The sequence below is a fragment of the Choloepus didactylus genome, chromosome 8, assembly GCF_015220235.1.
Source record: "Choloepus didactylus isolate mChoDid1 chromosome 8, mChoDid1.pri, whole genome shotgun sequence".
Classification (NCBI taxonomy): domain Eukaryota; kingdom Metazoa; phylum Chordata; class Mammalia; order Pilosa; family Megalonychidae; genus Choloepus; species Choloepus didactylus.
In genome coordinates this window covers 73566478-73583830 of record NC_051314.1, presented here as the reverse complement: position 1 = coordinate 73583830, position 17353 = coordinate 73566478, and the positions used below count along the sequence as shown (strand labels likewise).

Below are 17353 nucleotides of genomic sequence, written 5' to 3'. Positions count from 1 at the left end.
CATGTCTGCCAATGCTAAACTGTAACAAATATCATAAACCATGTCCAATTCTAGTCAGGCTACCACATTGAAAGTCCCACCTTAAACTTGACCCTTTAAATGTTCTTCCTTTGAATTCTTTCCTTTGAGAGTCTATGAAGACTCTGTAGAGGTGGTGATGTACATTGCAATGAGCAAGAAATTTGTTTTTGCGTAATCAATAGGTCTTTTGGTGGTGTTTTTGGGGAGTTGGCAATTGACAGAGATTACATCCTTAAGATTACTCTGGCTTCAATTTCTCAATCTCACTGAATTTGGTGAAATAAAAGGCACATATATTTTAGCAATACAACTTAAAATTGAATATTATATATCCTTGTTTTTGGGGATCCTTCAATCTCCCAACCAGGTTCATGAGTGATCCAATCTCTCCCTCCACACTAATGTCACTCAAAGTGTTGTCTGTTATCAGTATAGTATGAGGTAAGTATAAGAATTGAGAGTAAGAATTTATGAACAAGCAATCAGTGATGGATTACAAGTTCAACAAAACAAAACAAAACAAAACAAAAACCCAATCCTGGTCCTTCACCAAATAATTTAATTTCCATGCTCTAGACTCCCTGGTTTTCAGTTTACTGATCCTCCCACCCTTAGGCATCCCAAGGAAACTCAGTTTTTTTCACTGTATTATGCAAAGCAACTTATTTTCCACTCCCCTTCTTTGCATCCACCTTTGCAAATGTGAGGAGACAATTTAGGTGCTCTGCAAAACAATGGGATGTGCACTCTAGTTCCTACCCTAAAACAATATAAAAGAATTGGAAGAGGTCTTGCAATTTCGGTCTTTTCCATTCACCCTCCTGCAAAAGTCTCTAGGAGGGAAAGGGGGTACTGTAAAAAATTATTTTCCCCTAATAGAACTGATGGCATTTTTTCAACTGGGAAGCATTTGGTAAGTCAGCTTTGCCTTTAAATCATATTTTTGTTCCACTGCTTCATAATGAATTAGATATTGACCCTGACCTTAAAGGACACAACATTTTGTGAAGAAGATGTAAATAAATCATTGCAACACTGCAAGATAAGTGTACACAGAGAGTTCTAAGTATCAGTAGAACAGTAAGGATGGAGGACTAAGTGTCCCTGGGGAATCAGGGGATCCATTGCAGAGGAGGAGGGCCACACAGGACTTTTGGGGGCCATGGGCACTTTTACTTTCTCAGCCCTTTCCTCCATACAAAAAATGTTAAAAATTATATTTTATGACTATGTTGGTATAAAGACAAAGATGTTAAATTATATATCAAACCATTTTCTTTGACTTAAAAGTTCTTTTTTTTCTTCTGATTTAAAAATAAATTATAAAATTTTCATAGGCCCCTAAAAATTTAGTGAGCCCTATACACTATGTCTATTGCTCTGCCTAATGGAGAAGTTAGCCTTGTGGAGGAGGTGATGTTTCTGCACAGTCTTGAAGAACTGTGGGAGGTCAGCAGGTGGATCAGCAGAGGGGTAAACTTCAAAGCAGTAGAAGAAGCCTGTTCAAAGGCTCAATGAATGAAAATGCTCAGTGTGGTTGAGGAATTATAAGCCATTAAGAATGACTGCAAAGACACATTGGAGATGCATAAGTCTAGAAATAACCTCTTTCCTCTCAAGTTTTCCAGCACTTTTGTCTGTACCTATCTTTGATATTTCTTATTTTCTACCTTGTTTCTTATGTACCTATTTTAATTCATCCACTATCCCATACTTTCTTAAGAGTAGGTCCTAATTTTGGTTTCCATCTCCAAAATGCCCAGGACAATGCATCTTATCTAGTAGGAAATCATCGAATAAATTGTTGAATGAATGAAATATAGTTGATGAAATTTGGAGTGGAGATATGTTATGGTACGTATAATAGGATTAGTGCTATTTCTTATCTCTAGATAGTTGTAATTTACCCTCTAGTGGAATCAATATGCAGTAAAGATAAAACTGAAAATAGAGAGATGGCAGGATGTTTGTGGTTGCAAGAAATGAAACATCATTTAGTTGAATTTCTATTGAATTGAATAATTAAATCATTTATTGTCTTTTCACAAATGAGTTAACTCATAGGTAAACTTCAGATGATCAAATGGTTTTATCCAGTCTCCTGCTAAATAATATTTTCATCTGCATCAACTCTCTCACTGCCTGGCTCAATTTAATGATTAACATGGCATAAAAGCAGCAATTCCTTTACTATTAAAATCTATTTGCTTCAGATTACAAATAGAATCTATTTTAAAGCCATTACAAATAAATAGGCTGTAATAATAAACTAACATTGGACAACCATCTTATAAAATCTTAATGATAAGTTTACTAAAGAAGCTTCATTCAAAACATTATTACAAAAATAAACAAACACAGCTACCAATCTTTTCTCATTAAAACAACTTTTCAATGCTGAATAATACATCAAATAGCTCACTGAGCCAAGAGTGTTCTATGGCACTCTTCTTATATTCTATGAATAAAGCAGAGTACTTTTGTAAAGAACAGCAGGAGATCCAACTGCAGTGGTCTTGAAAGTTCAGATCCTGAATGGCTTGCTGAGGAGCCCAGTTAAAACTGTCATGATCTCCCTAGTGCCCAGCTGCAGGGATGACCCTTACTTTGTTTCTGTCCTAGTTGCCTTCATAAATGAGGGCAACTAGGAAATATTTGACCATATACTGGTCATCTTCAAACTTCCTATGGAACTGGCCCATAGAAGAAAACATATGGGGTTAACATTCCAATAGCACCAATATTCATGATCACATATTAAAATATTTATTTCTAAAAAATCCATTTCACTATTGAGAGATTAAGAACCTGGAGAAGCAATTAAAAAAAACTCATAAAACTTTCAAAACACAATCAACCAGCAAACAAAATACAATAATAGCACCATTCAGAGATGACCACTGTAAATATTTTGGTATATATCTTCTCTGATCTATCTATATCTCTCTGTTTACCACATATATGTAAATATCAAGAGGTGATGCTAATATCTAGATCTACTGTTCTGTAATGTCCTTTTCCCCCATTAGGTAAAATATCATTAACTTTTTTTTTTTTTTTTTTTTTGCGGCAGGGGGGATCAAAATTCTGCATTATTGCTGGTGGGATTGGATTGGAAATCACAGCTTGACCCTACGGTCAAAAAGGTTTCCTACTAATTTACTTCCCCTGAATTATATGTTCCCAGATGCAGACTACATATCACATGGGCAAGAAAAAAATACTTATCATGAGCTTGTCTCCTAATCAACATACCTCACCAACACAATTTTACAGTATTACATAACATTTCATTGTAGAGTTATTTTAGAGAGAATCATTTTGGTTTCTAGAAACAGAGATTTGCTTGAGGCTATTCAATGAAAATTTCTTTATTGTAATGACATACGTGGCCTGGAATTGGACCTAGAAATCCACTGTAGTTTGAGCAGCCCTAGGATAGCTGCTTCTCTGCTCATTTATTTCATTCTCTTCTATTAACAGTCTTCCTCCAGTTACTCATAGTTCCTGTCACTCATGTATAGAATGTTACAGGTTTCTCTGTCCCTATTGATGCCAACTCTCAATATATCCTTTTGGCTCCTGCTTCTAAAACCACAGCTCTAGTCTTTTGGTTTTCCAATTCCTAATTTCCAAGAGACAAATCCTATTGTCCTTGCTTATAATTTTATACCAGGCCAATCAGAACTCTGTCCAGAGTCTGTGGATTAGTCACTCTTGGGTTGGCTTAGTTCTCTGTCCATTAAACTATAGTGAGTGTGGGGTCAAATTTGTCTTGTATAAAACCTGACCTTGCTGCTCAGGAAGGACTATGGGTAGGACAGACACTTTATAAGTGAGTGTGGTCAAGTTATTCAAGTTCCAACACTTCTAGTCCAAATATCTTCTCAACTGTCTGATAAATTCCCAGAAGTGAAATTCTTGATTCAAAGACTACACAAATTTTAAAAGCTTTTGGTGAATATTTTCAAATCACTCTCTAGAAATGTGATATTAATTTATACTCTCATCAGCAAAGTCAGTCACTTTTCCCTGGACCTGCATTGACAGTATGTATTTTCCTGTCACCATTTCAATTCCATATTGGTTATTTTTGAATGTTCCAGAGGTAAATTTATTAGGCAGATATTTATAAGGCACAACCTAAATTTTCTTCTGCCAATATTACCCACCCCCTTTAAAATGGCTAAGAACTTTCTTGGGCTCACTTTGGAATGAATTTCCTTATTCACTAATGAACTGGTGACTCACTTTATACGTTTATAGGCCATTTTGTTTTTTCCTCTGTGATACACCTGTCCATACTTTTTTTCCTAATGGGTTGTTCATGTTTTTCAAATTGAGTCAAAATTCTTTAAGTATTAAATATATTAATCATTAATCAGTTAAATGTAGGCAAAGCTCTTTTTTGCAATTTGTGGCTTGTCTTTTCTTTTCTCTATGTTGTCTGATGAAAAAAATTCTGACCTTTTCCTGGATAGATAGTTTATCTGTTTACTCTTTGCATGGTTTGTACTTTGAAAGGAAGTTCAATGTTACCTAGTTAAGGTGGTAACTATTTACAACATATTTACAATAGCACTTCTACTCCTAGGTGCATACCCCAGAGAAATTCTTCAATGCATGTAAATGGAGATGTATATATCAATGTTAATAAATGGCATTTTTTCCTAGCAGCAATAAACTGGGAACAATCCAGATATCTATTAAGAAAGGAATTGATTCTTAAAAATTGTGAGGTCATTCAATGGAACAGTAGGCAGCAATGAAAATAAATGAGTTGCAACCATCTCAGTTTTCTACAGCTGTGCAGCAAACCACCTTATAACCTAGTAACTTAAAGCAACAGTGATCTCTTATTTAATTATTTATTTACAATTCTTTGCATTGGCTGGGATGTTCTTCCCCTAATGTTGTCTGGGCTTACTCATGAAGCTACATGTAGCTGGCAGGTCAGTGGGGAGCTGGGTTTAGCTGCCAGAGCTCTTTTCATATGCCTGGGTTTCTTCACAGCATGGTGGACTCTGGATAGAGTTAAGAGGGTGAACACAGAAGAAGGAAGCTCTGAAAATTGCATGTCACTGCTGCTGCATTCAACTGGTTAAACAACTCATAAGACTATCTGTGCTAGTTTGGATGTATTATGTCCCCCAAAACGTCATTATCTTTGATACAGTCTTGTGTGGGTGGGAAATGCATTGGTGTTAATTGGGTTGGAGACTTTTGATTGGATGTTTCTGTGGAGATGTGATCACTCAGCTGTGAGAGAAAGCCATCTTGAAACCAGAACTTTGGAGCAGACGCCAGCCACATGCCTTCCCAGCTAACAGAAGTTTTCCAGACACCATTGGCCATCCTCCAGTGAAGGTACCCGATTGTTGATGACTTACCTTGGACACTTTATGGCCTTAAGACTGTAATTTTGTAACCAAATAAACTCCCCTTTATAAAAACCGGTCCATTTCTGGTGTTTTGCGAAAAGGCAGCATTAGCAAACTAGAACACCATCTGTGATGGCTAGATTTACATGTCAACTTGTCTAGGTGATGGTGCCCAGGTGTCTGGTCAAGAAGGCACTGGCCTAACCATTACTGCAAGGACATTTGTGGCTGGTTAATAAACCAGAAGGCTGGTTTATTAAATTATCAGTCATTTGGCTGCAACTGTGACTGATTACATCAATGATGGGCATGTCTTCCACAATGAGAGAATTCAATCAGCTGGATTTAATCCAATCAGTTGAAGACTTTTAAGTGAGACAGTTAGAGGACCTTCACTTCTTTGGATAGTCAGTGAAGTGTTTCCTGAAGAGTTCATTGAACACCTTCATCAGAGTTGTCAGTTTGCTGCCTCAGGAGTTCATCAAACACTTTCACTGGTGTTGCCAGTTTGCTGCCTGCCCTACGGAATTTGGACTCATGCATACCCACAGTTGTGTGAGACACTTCTATAAAATCTCATATTTAGATACCTCTTGTTGATTCTGTTTCCCTAGAGAACCCTAGCTAATACACCTCCCAGCTTCAGAAAGTGGAGAAATGGGTGACATCTCAATGGGGGGTGGTGGTGGGTGGTCAGGCAGTGTGGTCACATTAAGTATCTTTTGAGTATTTAAAGATGATCGTACTAATATTACCCTCTCATTTGTGTCCAAATATTCTGTAACTACTTGTTCCCAAAATTTGAGGGATTGCTTATTTTACTATGGAATCTCTACCTGAATTTTAGGAGTATGAATCCCAATAATTTCTTAGATTCTGGCTCCCTGGGAAAATCACTACAATCTGCTTGTCATATCTGCTGGGCTGATTTTCTAAGAATTGTTTATAATACATCTAAGATCTGTTTTCTAAGATCCCCCTAAGAGAAACTGCTGTCTTCTACCGTAATTTGCTTGTCTTCTTTATTTTGTGTTCTTTATTCTGATCCTATTCTGATAGTAAGACTGAAACATATTTTTCCAACCCTCCTATTTCCCCTTGTGTGCTGGTTTGAATGTATTATGTCCACCAAAATGCCATTATCTTTGATGTAATCTTGTGTGGGCAGATGTATCAGTGTTGATTAGATTGTAATTCTTTGAGAGTTTCCATGGAGATGCACCCCACCCAACTGTGGGTGATGACTTTGGTTGGATAATTTCCATGTAGGTGTTGCCCCGCCCATTCAGGGTGAGTCTGAAGTAAATTACTGGAGCACTATATAAGCTCAGACAGAAGGAGTGAGCTTGCTACAGCCAAGAGGGACACTTTGAAGAATGCATAGAAGCTGAGAGAGTAGCTGCAGATGAGAGACAGTTTGAAGATGACCATTGAAAGCAGACTTTTGCTCTGGAGAAGCTAAGAGAAGACAAATGCCCCAAGAGCAACTGAGAGTGAAATTTTGGAGAGAAGCTGTAGCCTAGAGAGGAATGTCCTGGGAGAAAGCCATTTTGAAACCAGAACTTGGAGCAGATGCCAGCCATGTGCCTTCCCAGCTAAGAGAGGTTTTCTGAACACCATTGGCCATCCTCCAGTGAAGGTACCCTATTGCTGATGCATTATCTTGGACACTTTATGGCCTTAAGACTGTAACTGTGTAACCAAATAAACCCCTTTATAAAAGCCAGTCCATTTCTGGTGATTTGCATTCTGGCAGCATTAGCAAACTAGAACACCTTGTTTCTTTGAAAAAATCTGATTCCTGAGGAGTTTTTAGTCACATGCCCATTTAATTTCCTTTTTAACCTTTAGGTCTGCAATAATTAAACAGAGTTGCTTCTTTCTTTACATCAACACTCAAAGGTGGCATATTCTCTTTATAATAAGGGACCTCAACCCCTTTTACTTGTTTATTAATAAATGACCAGTTTTTTTTTGGAGGGGGAGATACTATTTGTATCTTGAATTCTAGTTGTCAGTATATAATTATCAAATCCATAGCCAACCTGAGACCATGTAGTGGGAGTAATTTGGGCAGCTAATCTCAAGATGGCTATCTAGATATGGCATCAGAAATTCTGGGATAGAACCTCACTATGGCTTTTTAGTATCTATAGTTTTAAGTCCCAGCTGAGAATGATAGCAAAACAACATCAAAAAATATTTACTGGATCTCAACCTATTTCAAGATGAAACTTCTTTTTTCTTTGCTTTACTTTCCTCTGAAAGTTTGAAAGCTAAGTCACTTACTGTTCCAGTTTGCTAATGCTGTCATTAAGCAAAATACCAAAAATGGATTGGCTTTTATAAAGGGGGTTTATTTGGTTACAAAGTTACAGTCTTAAGGCCATAAAGTGTCCAAGGAAAGGCATAAACAATAGGGTACCTTCGCTGGAGAAAGGCCATTGGCATCCAAAAGCTCTGTTAGCTGGGAAAGCATGTGGCTGGCATCTGCTTGCTCCCAGGTTGCATTTCAAAATGGCATTCTCCAAAATGTCAGTGTCATCTTCCAACAGCATCTTCAAAATGTGTCTCCCAGCTGCAGCTCCTCTCTCAGCTCCTGTAAATTCTTCAAAGTGTCCTTCTTGGCTGTAGCAAGCTCACTCCTGTCTGATCTTATATAGGGCTCTAGTAAACTAATCAAGGCCCACACTGACTGGGCAGGGCCACACCTCCATGGAAATTATCTAATCAGAGTTATCACCTACAGCTGGATGAGTCGCATTTCCATGAAAACCCTCAATCAAAGAATTGCAATCTAATGAACACTAATACGTCTGCCCACACAAAGATTGCATCAAAGATAATGGCTTTTTGGGGGACATAATGTATTCAAACTGGCACACTTACCTTTTCAGATTCCCTTGTTCTAGAGATAGCAATGGGAAACAATTCTGGCCAAACAAATGCATGCACAATTTAGCTGGAAATAGCTTCTCTTCCTGACTTATATGACAAAGTCTCATGAGGATCCCTGCTTGAAATGTAGATGCAATCCTGGAGGTAAGGTAGCGATAGTATAGTCATGAGGAAAAAGACAAATCCTAAGGTTGGTGTGGCAGGAGGAGAGAATTATTCTAGATCCTTAATAGCAATTGTTTTAGTTTGCTAATGCTGCAGAATGCAAAACACCAGAGATGGGTTGGCTTTTATAAAAAGGGGGTTTATTTAGCTACACAGTTACAGTCTTAAGGCCATAAAGTGTCCAAGGTAACACATCAGTAATCGGGTACCTTCACTGGAGGATGGCCAATGGTGTCCGGAAAACTTCTGTTAGCTGGGAAGGCACGTGGCTGGCATCTGCTCCTAAGTTCTGGTTTCAAAATGGCTTTCTCCCAGGACGTTCCTCTCTAGCAAGCTTGCTTCTCTTCAAAACATCACTCACAGCTGCACTCCATTCAGTCTCTTTGAGTCAGCATGTTTTATATGGCTCCACTGATCAAGGCCCACCCTGAATGGGTGGGGTCACACCTCCATGGGAGTATCCCACCAAAGTCACCACCCACAGCTGGGTGGGGCACATTCCAAGCAAATCTAACCAGCACCAAAACGTCTGTCCCACAAGACCACAAAGATAATGGCATTTGGGGGACACAATACATTCAAACCGGCACATTCCACCCCCTGGACCCCAAAATGACATTATCTTTCCAAATACAAAATACATTCATTTCATCACAATATCACAAAAACTTAAACCATTTCAGTAACAAAAGTTAAGTACAAAATCCCATCAAAATCAAATATAGGCGTGGTCAGTCCTAAGGCATACTTTTCCTTTAGCTTTGGATCTGTGGACTTAGAACAAGTTATATGCTTCCAATATACAAAGGAGGGACATTCACAGGATAAACATTCCCATTGCCATAAGGAGAAACAGTAAAGAAAACAGGGTTAACAGGACCAAAACAGTTCTTAAAACCTGCAGGACAAACTCCATTAGATTTCAAAGTCTGAGAGTCATTTACAGAACAACGTTGCATCCTTGGGGCTTGAGAGAGTGGGAGCCTAACCCTTCCCAAGGGCCTTTTCGGCAGCCCGTTCCTCTCCAAACACTTAGGTGAGTGCTCCAACATTTCCACACATTGGGGAAACCACCTTCTCGGCTCCACCCTCCTCAAACCTCGGGGCAGCTCCCGGATTCCCTTCCATCTCCGGGGCACACGCTCAACCCCTTCAGAACAGTGTGGTGGCAGCCAGGCTCTCCCCAATTCCCTGGAAATATGCTCCACCCTCTTTGGGGCTTGGGGTGGCAAAACTCCTCCAGAGCATCGAGGCGGAATGCCCACCCTCGACTTCTGGGGCAAACTCACCCTTTCCATGCGTGTGGGCTGCTCCACTCTCCCAGTCTGAGACCTCTTGACTCCAGACCTCAACCTCCATGGCTCTGTCTTTGAAGAAATTTTTCCTTCAGTTTGTTCCTTGTCTGTCTCCTCCAGTCCAGACTGGCAATGGCTCTGTCTATAAAGATCTCGCAAAAATTCTGTTGGCTTTGCATGAAGCATGCAGGGGTCAAAGCCATCAGACAATAGGACTTTCCACAAATCCTTTCTGCTTAACTCCTTTTCCAATCTTGGCTTGTACTGAAATGGCGGCTGGGTTCCATGTTTGGTTACATCCTCATGTTGGGCTGTAGTTTCTGGGATTCCACCCCCTGGAAGCTCATAATTTTCCAAGCCATCAGCTTCTGGTTTCTTTGAACCCAAGAGTTCAGTTCTAAGTTTATCTCTCTCTGCTTGCATTTTACTATAAGCTGCAAGGAGAAGCCAGGATACGTCCTCCACATGTAGTCTGGAGATCGCCTCAGCCAAGTATTCTAGGTTGTTGCTTCCAGATTCTTCCTTCCATCTGACACCAGGACTCAATTTTGCCAAATTTTGTGCCACTTTAAAACAAGGATCGCCTTTCTTCCAGTTCACAACAACACATTGATCATCTCTGTTCAAGGCCTCATCCGAAGTATCTTTAGAGTCCATATTTCCACAAACAGTCTCTTTAAAGCAGTTTTGGCCTTTTCTATCAAGCTCCTCACAACTCTTCCAGAAACTCCCCCTTATCCATTTAAAAAGCCGTTCCAACATGTTTGGTATTTGCAAACTCAGCAGCAAAAAGCACCCCACTTCTCTGGTACCAAAATCTGTTTTAGTTTGCTAATGCTGCAGAATGCAAAACACCAGAGATGGGTTGGCTTTTATAAAAAGGGGGTTTATTTAGCTACACAGTTACAGTCTTAAGGCCATAAAGTGTCCAAGGTAACACATCAGTAATCGGGTACCTTCACTGGAGGATGGCCAATGGTGTCTGGAAAACTTCTGTTAGCTGGGAAGTCACGTGGCTGGCATCTGCTCCTAAGTTCTGGTTTCAAAATGGCTTTCTCCCAGGACGTTCCTCTCTAGCAAGCTTGCTTCTCTTCAAAACGTCACTCACAGCTGCACTCCATTCAGTCTCTTTGAGTCAGCATGTTTTATATGGCTCCACTGATCAAGGCCTACCCTGAATGGGTGGGGTCACACCTCCATGGGAGTATCCCACCAAAGTCACCACCCACAGCTGGGTGGGGCACATTCCAAGCAAATCTAACCAGCACCAAAATGTCTGTCCCACAAGACCACAAAGATAATGGCATTTGGGGGACACAATACATTCAAACCGGCACAGCAGTGTTGACCCTTTGACTGCCTATCCCAACATTTTTGTTATTTAGGAAAAATAAATTCTTTTATAGTTAAGCCACTTTAATTTGGGTTTCTGTGGCACACAATCTAATAAAATCCTAGCTGTTGTAAAAGGTCTTTCAGAATCTAGTAAAACAAAGAAGCAAGCAAAACGAAATTAAAGCAAACATCTCAGTGGTATTCTTGATGTTTATATTTTTGAAACTCTTTTAATTATTCATTTTAATGTCTCATCTCTTTGAATTCTGTAACAATCCTGGAATGAAAGGTAGGTTATATTATTCCCAGCATAAATATGGATGATATGAAGCCCAGAAAATCATATAATTAAAAAAAAAATCTGGCATCTTATGCAGAAACTATAACACAAGACTTGTAACTATTTGAGTGTAGCCCCTGACACATAGTAGAGGCTCAATAAATAAAGGAATAAATGATGTATATATAAAATATTTATGTTTTGCATTTAAAAATTTAGTTCAGTACTTGGCATACATTATGTGCTAAATAAATGGAAGTTAATAACAACAATAATACTGAGTAATATGACCTATAGAATGTTATGACTTTAGATACTCTCCAGTACAGACCTAAAGCTAGCTTCTAATGCATGGTACCTACAAAAGTATCCTCTGCCAAGTAATAAGGGGAATGAACTTATAGAGAGAAGTAATCAAATATGCAAGCTTAGATAAGAAATTGCAAGGACAAGACCCTTTGATTTAAGAATATTTATTAATGAAAAAGATTTACTTCATTAACTTTACTGCCACCCCCAGATACGTGTTTCAGAAATGATTGTTCGACTATGGAACAGAAGTGAATATGGCTGACTGCTTGGTTCAGTTGTTGGGAGCTCTGTGCTGAAAGACAAAGGTCTTGAATGTGATTCTCTTGCAATAATGTCTCTTTACGATAGCTATATTTGTCCTGTAAATCACTTTGCACATACTATTTTATAAATACTTACATTAACCTACCAGGCAACTGCTATTACACTCTTTTGATAGATGAGGAAACTTGGAGTGCCTGGCTACAGGAACAATTCCTTCTCCTATAGAAGTAGCTCACAGCTTAGGCCCCATTTTGCTGAGTCAATTGTTCTGTCTTAGTATAAGAAGGATAGGGCCTTTGCAGTAGCTACTGGAGAAAGTGTTGGTCACAGAGCAGATCATGTACTGACTGAGTCCATGCACTGAAAACATTCAACAGCCAATATAACAATTCCAACCACAGGTGTTTTAGACACATTCATTTACCAGATGGCATTCAAAACTTTGACTTTTCTCTTGCCATTGACTTTGGCCACATCATCAATGGTTAAAAAAAAAAGGAAAAAATGCAATTATTAAGGAAAAACCTAACTAATAAATTTCCTAGGAAATTATAACTGTATAGTCGTCCTTCCAGTGTTTTCCTTAATTTCAACGATGTATTACATTTGCAAGGTGTTTTACAATAGACCATCTAACTTTTTCACATGGAGTTGGGTATATAATGGAAAAAACATAAATGAAGTATTGAGCATAGATAAAGATCTAGGTTCAAAATATAGCTCTGTCCCTGATCAGCTGAGTTACTTCAGGCTGATCAGTTAAGTTCTAAGGACTGCTTATCTATAAAAAAAATACAATAGAAGTAATAAAACATACCTCATTCAGCTCTTAGGATGACTAAAATAGATGTCATGTGGGCAAGTCCTTTGTAAGTTCTGAAATGCAATATAAATGTGACATATTGCTTTTGCTCATTTTATTTTACCCTCATATTAACTCTGTAAAGCAGTTAGGGCAGAAATCATATACAAGACTAGCAGCACTCAGCACTCATTACACAGTACCCAGGACACGGGCTGTGACAAACCCACTCACATGCCCAAGGAAATAAGGACATAAGTAGTGCCATAGACATCTGCATTATCCAGAAACTCTCGTTCACAATAGCACAGACACATATAATAATAGGTACCATGACATGTCCAGTCCAACATAGTGACATGGACAAATATTTCTCAAAATTGACACTGTACCTCATTCACAGTATCACAGAAAAGACACACATACACACTCATTTTACAAATGAGGAAATTGAGAGTTAAGTTATTTAAGTGATTCACCTAAGGTCATAGTAAATGATAGATCCAGGCTTCTGCTCCAAAGAATTGAGCATCTCTTGCAATACTGGTCTAATTTCAGGAAAGGGTAACCTCATACTCCCGGTACCAACCACTCTCCTCTTGTACTATGTGCATCATTATGCCGTTTCTTGACCAGAGTTTACAAAGTAAGCTTCTTGCCATAGCTACTCTACTCTTTCGTTGAAATGCTTTGGACGCTAAAGAGTCTGATGATCAGAGAATTCCAGAGCTTAGAGATGATCCTTATAACTGCCTCAAATTAGAGAGTAACTCTCCACAGGCTGTAACTTTCCACAGGCTGCACAGCTCATCTGTGTCAGAGCTGACCAGATCTGGGTCTTGGATACATCCTCCTGGACTCCAGTCACTCCCAGCATTCCCTCTTCTCAGCCCAGGGACCATCAGTTGATGTGCACGATGGGGCTGGCCATGTCCTTGAGGGACACGATTTGGAAGAGTGAGTGAATGCCTCCCAACAGCAAAGTACACACACTGAATGACAGGTGGAAACAAAGGAGTATTATTTAGACCCTGGGGACATGACATAAGCACCCACTGTGAAGTATCGGTTTGGATTTTATGTAATAATAAGAGAAAGACTAAAAAGAGCTTACAGGAAAAACCATTTTGCTGCCAAGATAATAGCTCACATGGTTGGACATTCAAACGATTAATGCAATATTTAAAAGAGAATTTGTAGCCCGACATGAGGTGATCTATTGGCTAAATAGGCTCCATGACATTTTGGAAAAGCAAAAAGTAGTAATTTTCATACAAGAGGTTTTTAATGGGAGCCCAGAAGGCAACAGCCAAACCGAAGCAGGAAAGCAACATTAGCAGTCTCAATGCTTGTTACCACAGCAAGATAAACCAGGACCTTTTATTTTCTTTCGTGGTGCCCAAAGACCCAAATTCATTTTCCTGGACTCACCTCAGATTTTAGGGGTGGCTCATGTAAGAAGCTGTCGTGGGTCCAACAGAGCTCACTGTTTCAGACACGCATCTTTATGGGAAGAGCTTGCGTTTCCAGTCAGTCTCTTTGAATTCCAATGGCCTGTGCTGTGCTATTTATCTGGGCAAAGTTGAACTGGCCTCTTTTCCTTTCATTAAAGAGGAAAGGGATAGGCCAGGATGTAGCCAAAAGGAGAAAGGGGTATTTATTCTGAGGATACAGGATTAGAGCTGCAAGGAGAAGGCAGTTTTTTACCCTTTAGTAACAACGTACAGGAGAGTAGAGAAAGGTGAGCAAAGCTTTTGCCCTAAGGGCTGCTATGTGTACACAAAGACAATTAAGAAAAATTGATGACTGCTGGGTTTGTGGATAGGGTGTTAATCATAGTATTCTAGAACTGAAGTGAAACATTAGTCCAAATCCTGCATTTCAGGGCCCGGGGAAGAGAAGTCATTTTCTCAGAGACTGGGGGTTAGTGGCAGACTATGCCTCCCAGCCTAGAGCTTTTCAAAAGTGTCATGAGAAAATTTGTAAATTATTAGGGGAAGAAACCTGTTCTTCCTTCCTTCTCTCCTCCCTCCCTTCCCTCTTTCCTCCTCCTTTTCCATTTATTAAATATTTATTGAGCATCTACTGTTTTCTAGGCACTGTTCTAAGTACTAAAGGCACTGTGCTCTGTGTGGGGTTTAGTGTTTGCCCCCACCTTCGTATCCCCAGTGCTTAGCATGTGATAACTGTTTATGAATGTCGAATGAAAAACTAAGGCTTAAATACCAGAGTGAAAAGATTAGTCATTTCCTTTAACTGAACCAGTGAGATTTTTCTAGGTCAAGTAAAGTTCTACTAGATTCTAGAGTTTAAATTAAATTGCTATAGTTATCTGTATTTAGAATAATACAGAAAGAAACACTGCATTTAACATTTTGAGAGAATTTGACTGTTTACATTTAGAGGAAATGATTTACTTTTCAGAAAGTTTTTAAAGACATCATATCTTGGTAAAGTTATCTGTGTTCCAAATAAGGTTTAATAGGGTTATCTGTGTTCCAAATAGAGTTCCAAATAGGTTAACTTGTTGGTCGTGTGTTTACCAAACTAGTGCCCCAACAAGAAAGGTGGTCACTTAACAATTTGGAAACTATTTTATTCCACAATAACAGATGATACTTGCTGCATTTATCCTGTAATTCTGTAGTGCAGAGGCTTTGAATAGGGAAAGGTACAGTGTCTGCTTAAAATCTCAGGACAGATGATGCATGGAGATCAATTTATAATTTGGATTAGAGTTATATTATCTATGCCATCACTTCCAGCCAAAGTGGATGACTTTGGGTTGAAAATGTCTCACTTGAAAATGTGGTGTAAACCCAAGCTATGACTGCCAGCACTATTTTCATTTTTCAGATTAATATAACCTTAGCATTTTCAGAAAAATAATGGTATTTGATTCTTCCATTTAACCATTCTCCTTACTACCTCCTAATGCCATTACAGTCTTGAGTTAGCAGGAAGATTTTTCCTTCTCATTAGAGGCACACTTCTCAGTAATAATTTTAATTTTGGTGAAAAACCAGGTGGCAGAATGAATAACCAAAGAGCTTCCTCACTGAACCAGGCTTGGTTTAAATGATTTAAAGCAATTTTACTGGGGGGAAATGGTCCAGATAAAAAGTGGTAAAAATAATTGGTCAAAAAAGAAATATGCTAGGTAATATATTACCCCCACCCCCATATTGACAATATTTATTTTACTATAGCTGAGGTTTTGTGGAACTTTTTGCATTTAAAAAATTTTTCATTTTTGATATTTCACTACTAATTCACATTCAGGCAGTTATGCCTACACTGAATTATTTCCCCCAAACCCTAAATTTACAACAATGAAGAACTGGTTAAATCAAGTGATGGCATGTCTATATAATGGAATACTATGTAGCCATTTAAAAGAATGTTTCAGAAATGTGTATCTTGACATGAAATATTCATGATGTGTTGTCAGGCTTAAAAAGCAAGTTGCAAAGCGATTTGTACAGTATGCTTCTATTAAGAAAAAACATATGATATATAATTATACATAATATAGCAGAGGATCTAGAAGGAGAATTACTATGGAGGGCAAAATTATGGATATATAAGTTCTCCTGGTAGTCTGCATTTCTGATTTTTTTCTATGATGGGCAATGCGTTGGTTTTGTAAACCAAAACGAGAGAAGCAAATGTGAAAAGAAAACCAAAAGGAAAGTTCATAAAATTTTCAGTTTGGGATTTTTTTTCCCCTTTAAAATTGCTATTTTACAAATGATTTTACCTTTTTTGTTTAATTGCCAGTTTTCAATATTTGAAAACTGGTTGAAAAATCTTGTTTTGCATCAAGTTTATATTTTATAATTTCTCTGCCCTGATTAGATGGAACCAACTGGGCATGGTGATTCTGGGCATTTAGATTGTTTTCAATTTTTTTTTAAGTACAAATGGTTCAGAACGACACAAAATCAATGAGAAAATTTTTAGAAAAAAAAATTAGGGAAAATTCTGAAAAATGGGTAATTTCTTAAATAACACATGAAAGATTGCCAGAACTGCTCCACAATATACCAAAAATATGAGTAAAAGCAGTGACTCTGAAGATTTGCTTCCAACCAAATAGTTGCTTTGGACAATTTGTTTTTGACCAAACTTCTTTAACCTGCTTCCATCTGAGCATCCAAGATGTCCATTCATCTCGTGATCCCCTGAGGGGATCCTCTAATTTGCTCACCGGCCTTGGCCTCGTGGGAACCAGTGACTTGGGATAACCATACCAAGTTGAGGTGGACATATAAATACTTAAATCCCCTCATTGATAAAATCCATAACTGACATAAATATTTAAAGGTATGTTGGAAAGTCTGAAGCACAGTGCTTAAGATGGGCCTTGGTTTTGTCTAAGAGAAGAAGGGTATTTACATGCATATAAATAAGTTTTAGAACTAGATAGACTATACATGTATAAGCTTTGGGTAAATGATTTAATCTCTGTGAGTTTATTGCCATAACAGCAGTATGAGGATAATAATAATACCCATCTCACTTGGTTTTTGTGAGGATTAAATGAGTTTGTATAGGTGTGGTAAGCAGAATAATGGCAACTTGAAGATGTCCATATCTT

The 17353-nt window shown here is 38.4% G+C and overlaps 2 long non-coding RNA genes across 2 annotated transcripts in view; one reads left to right on the top strand and one right to left on the bottom strand.

Annotated features, from left to right (window-relative positions):
• Positions 1-14298, bottom strand: part of LOC119542345 — a 55888-nt gene extending 41590 nt beyond the window's left edge. The window contains exon 1 of the long non-coding RNA XR_005218456.1: positions 14185-14298. This is a non-coding gene — a long non-coding RNA (uncharacterized LOC119542345). The remainder of the gene's footprint in view (positions 1-14184) is intronic.
• Positions 1-17353, top strand: part of LOC119542344 — a 355847-nt gene that overhangs the window by 63403 nt on the left and 275091 nt on the right. The gene's annotated exons all lie outside the window — the stretch shown is intronic.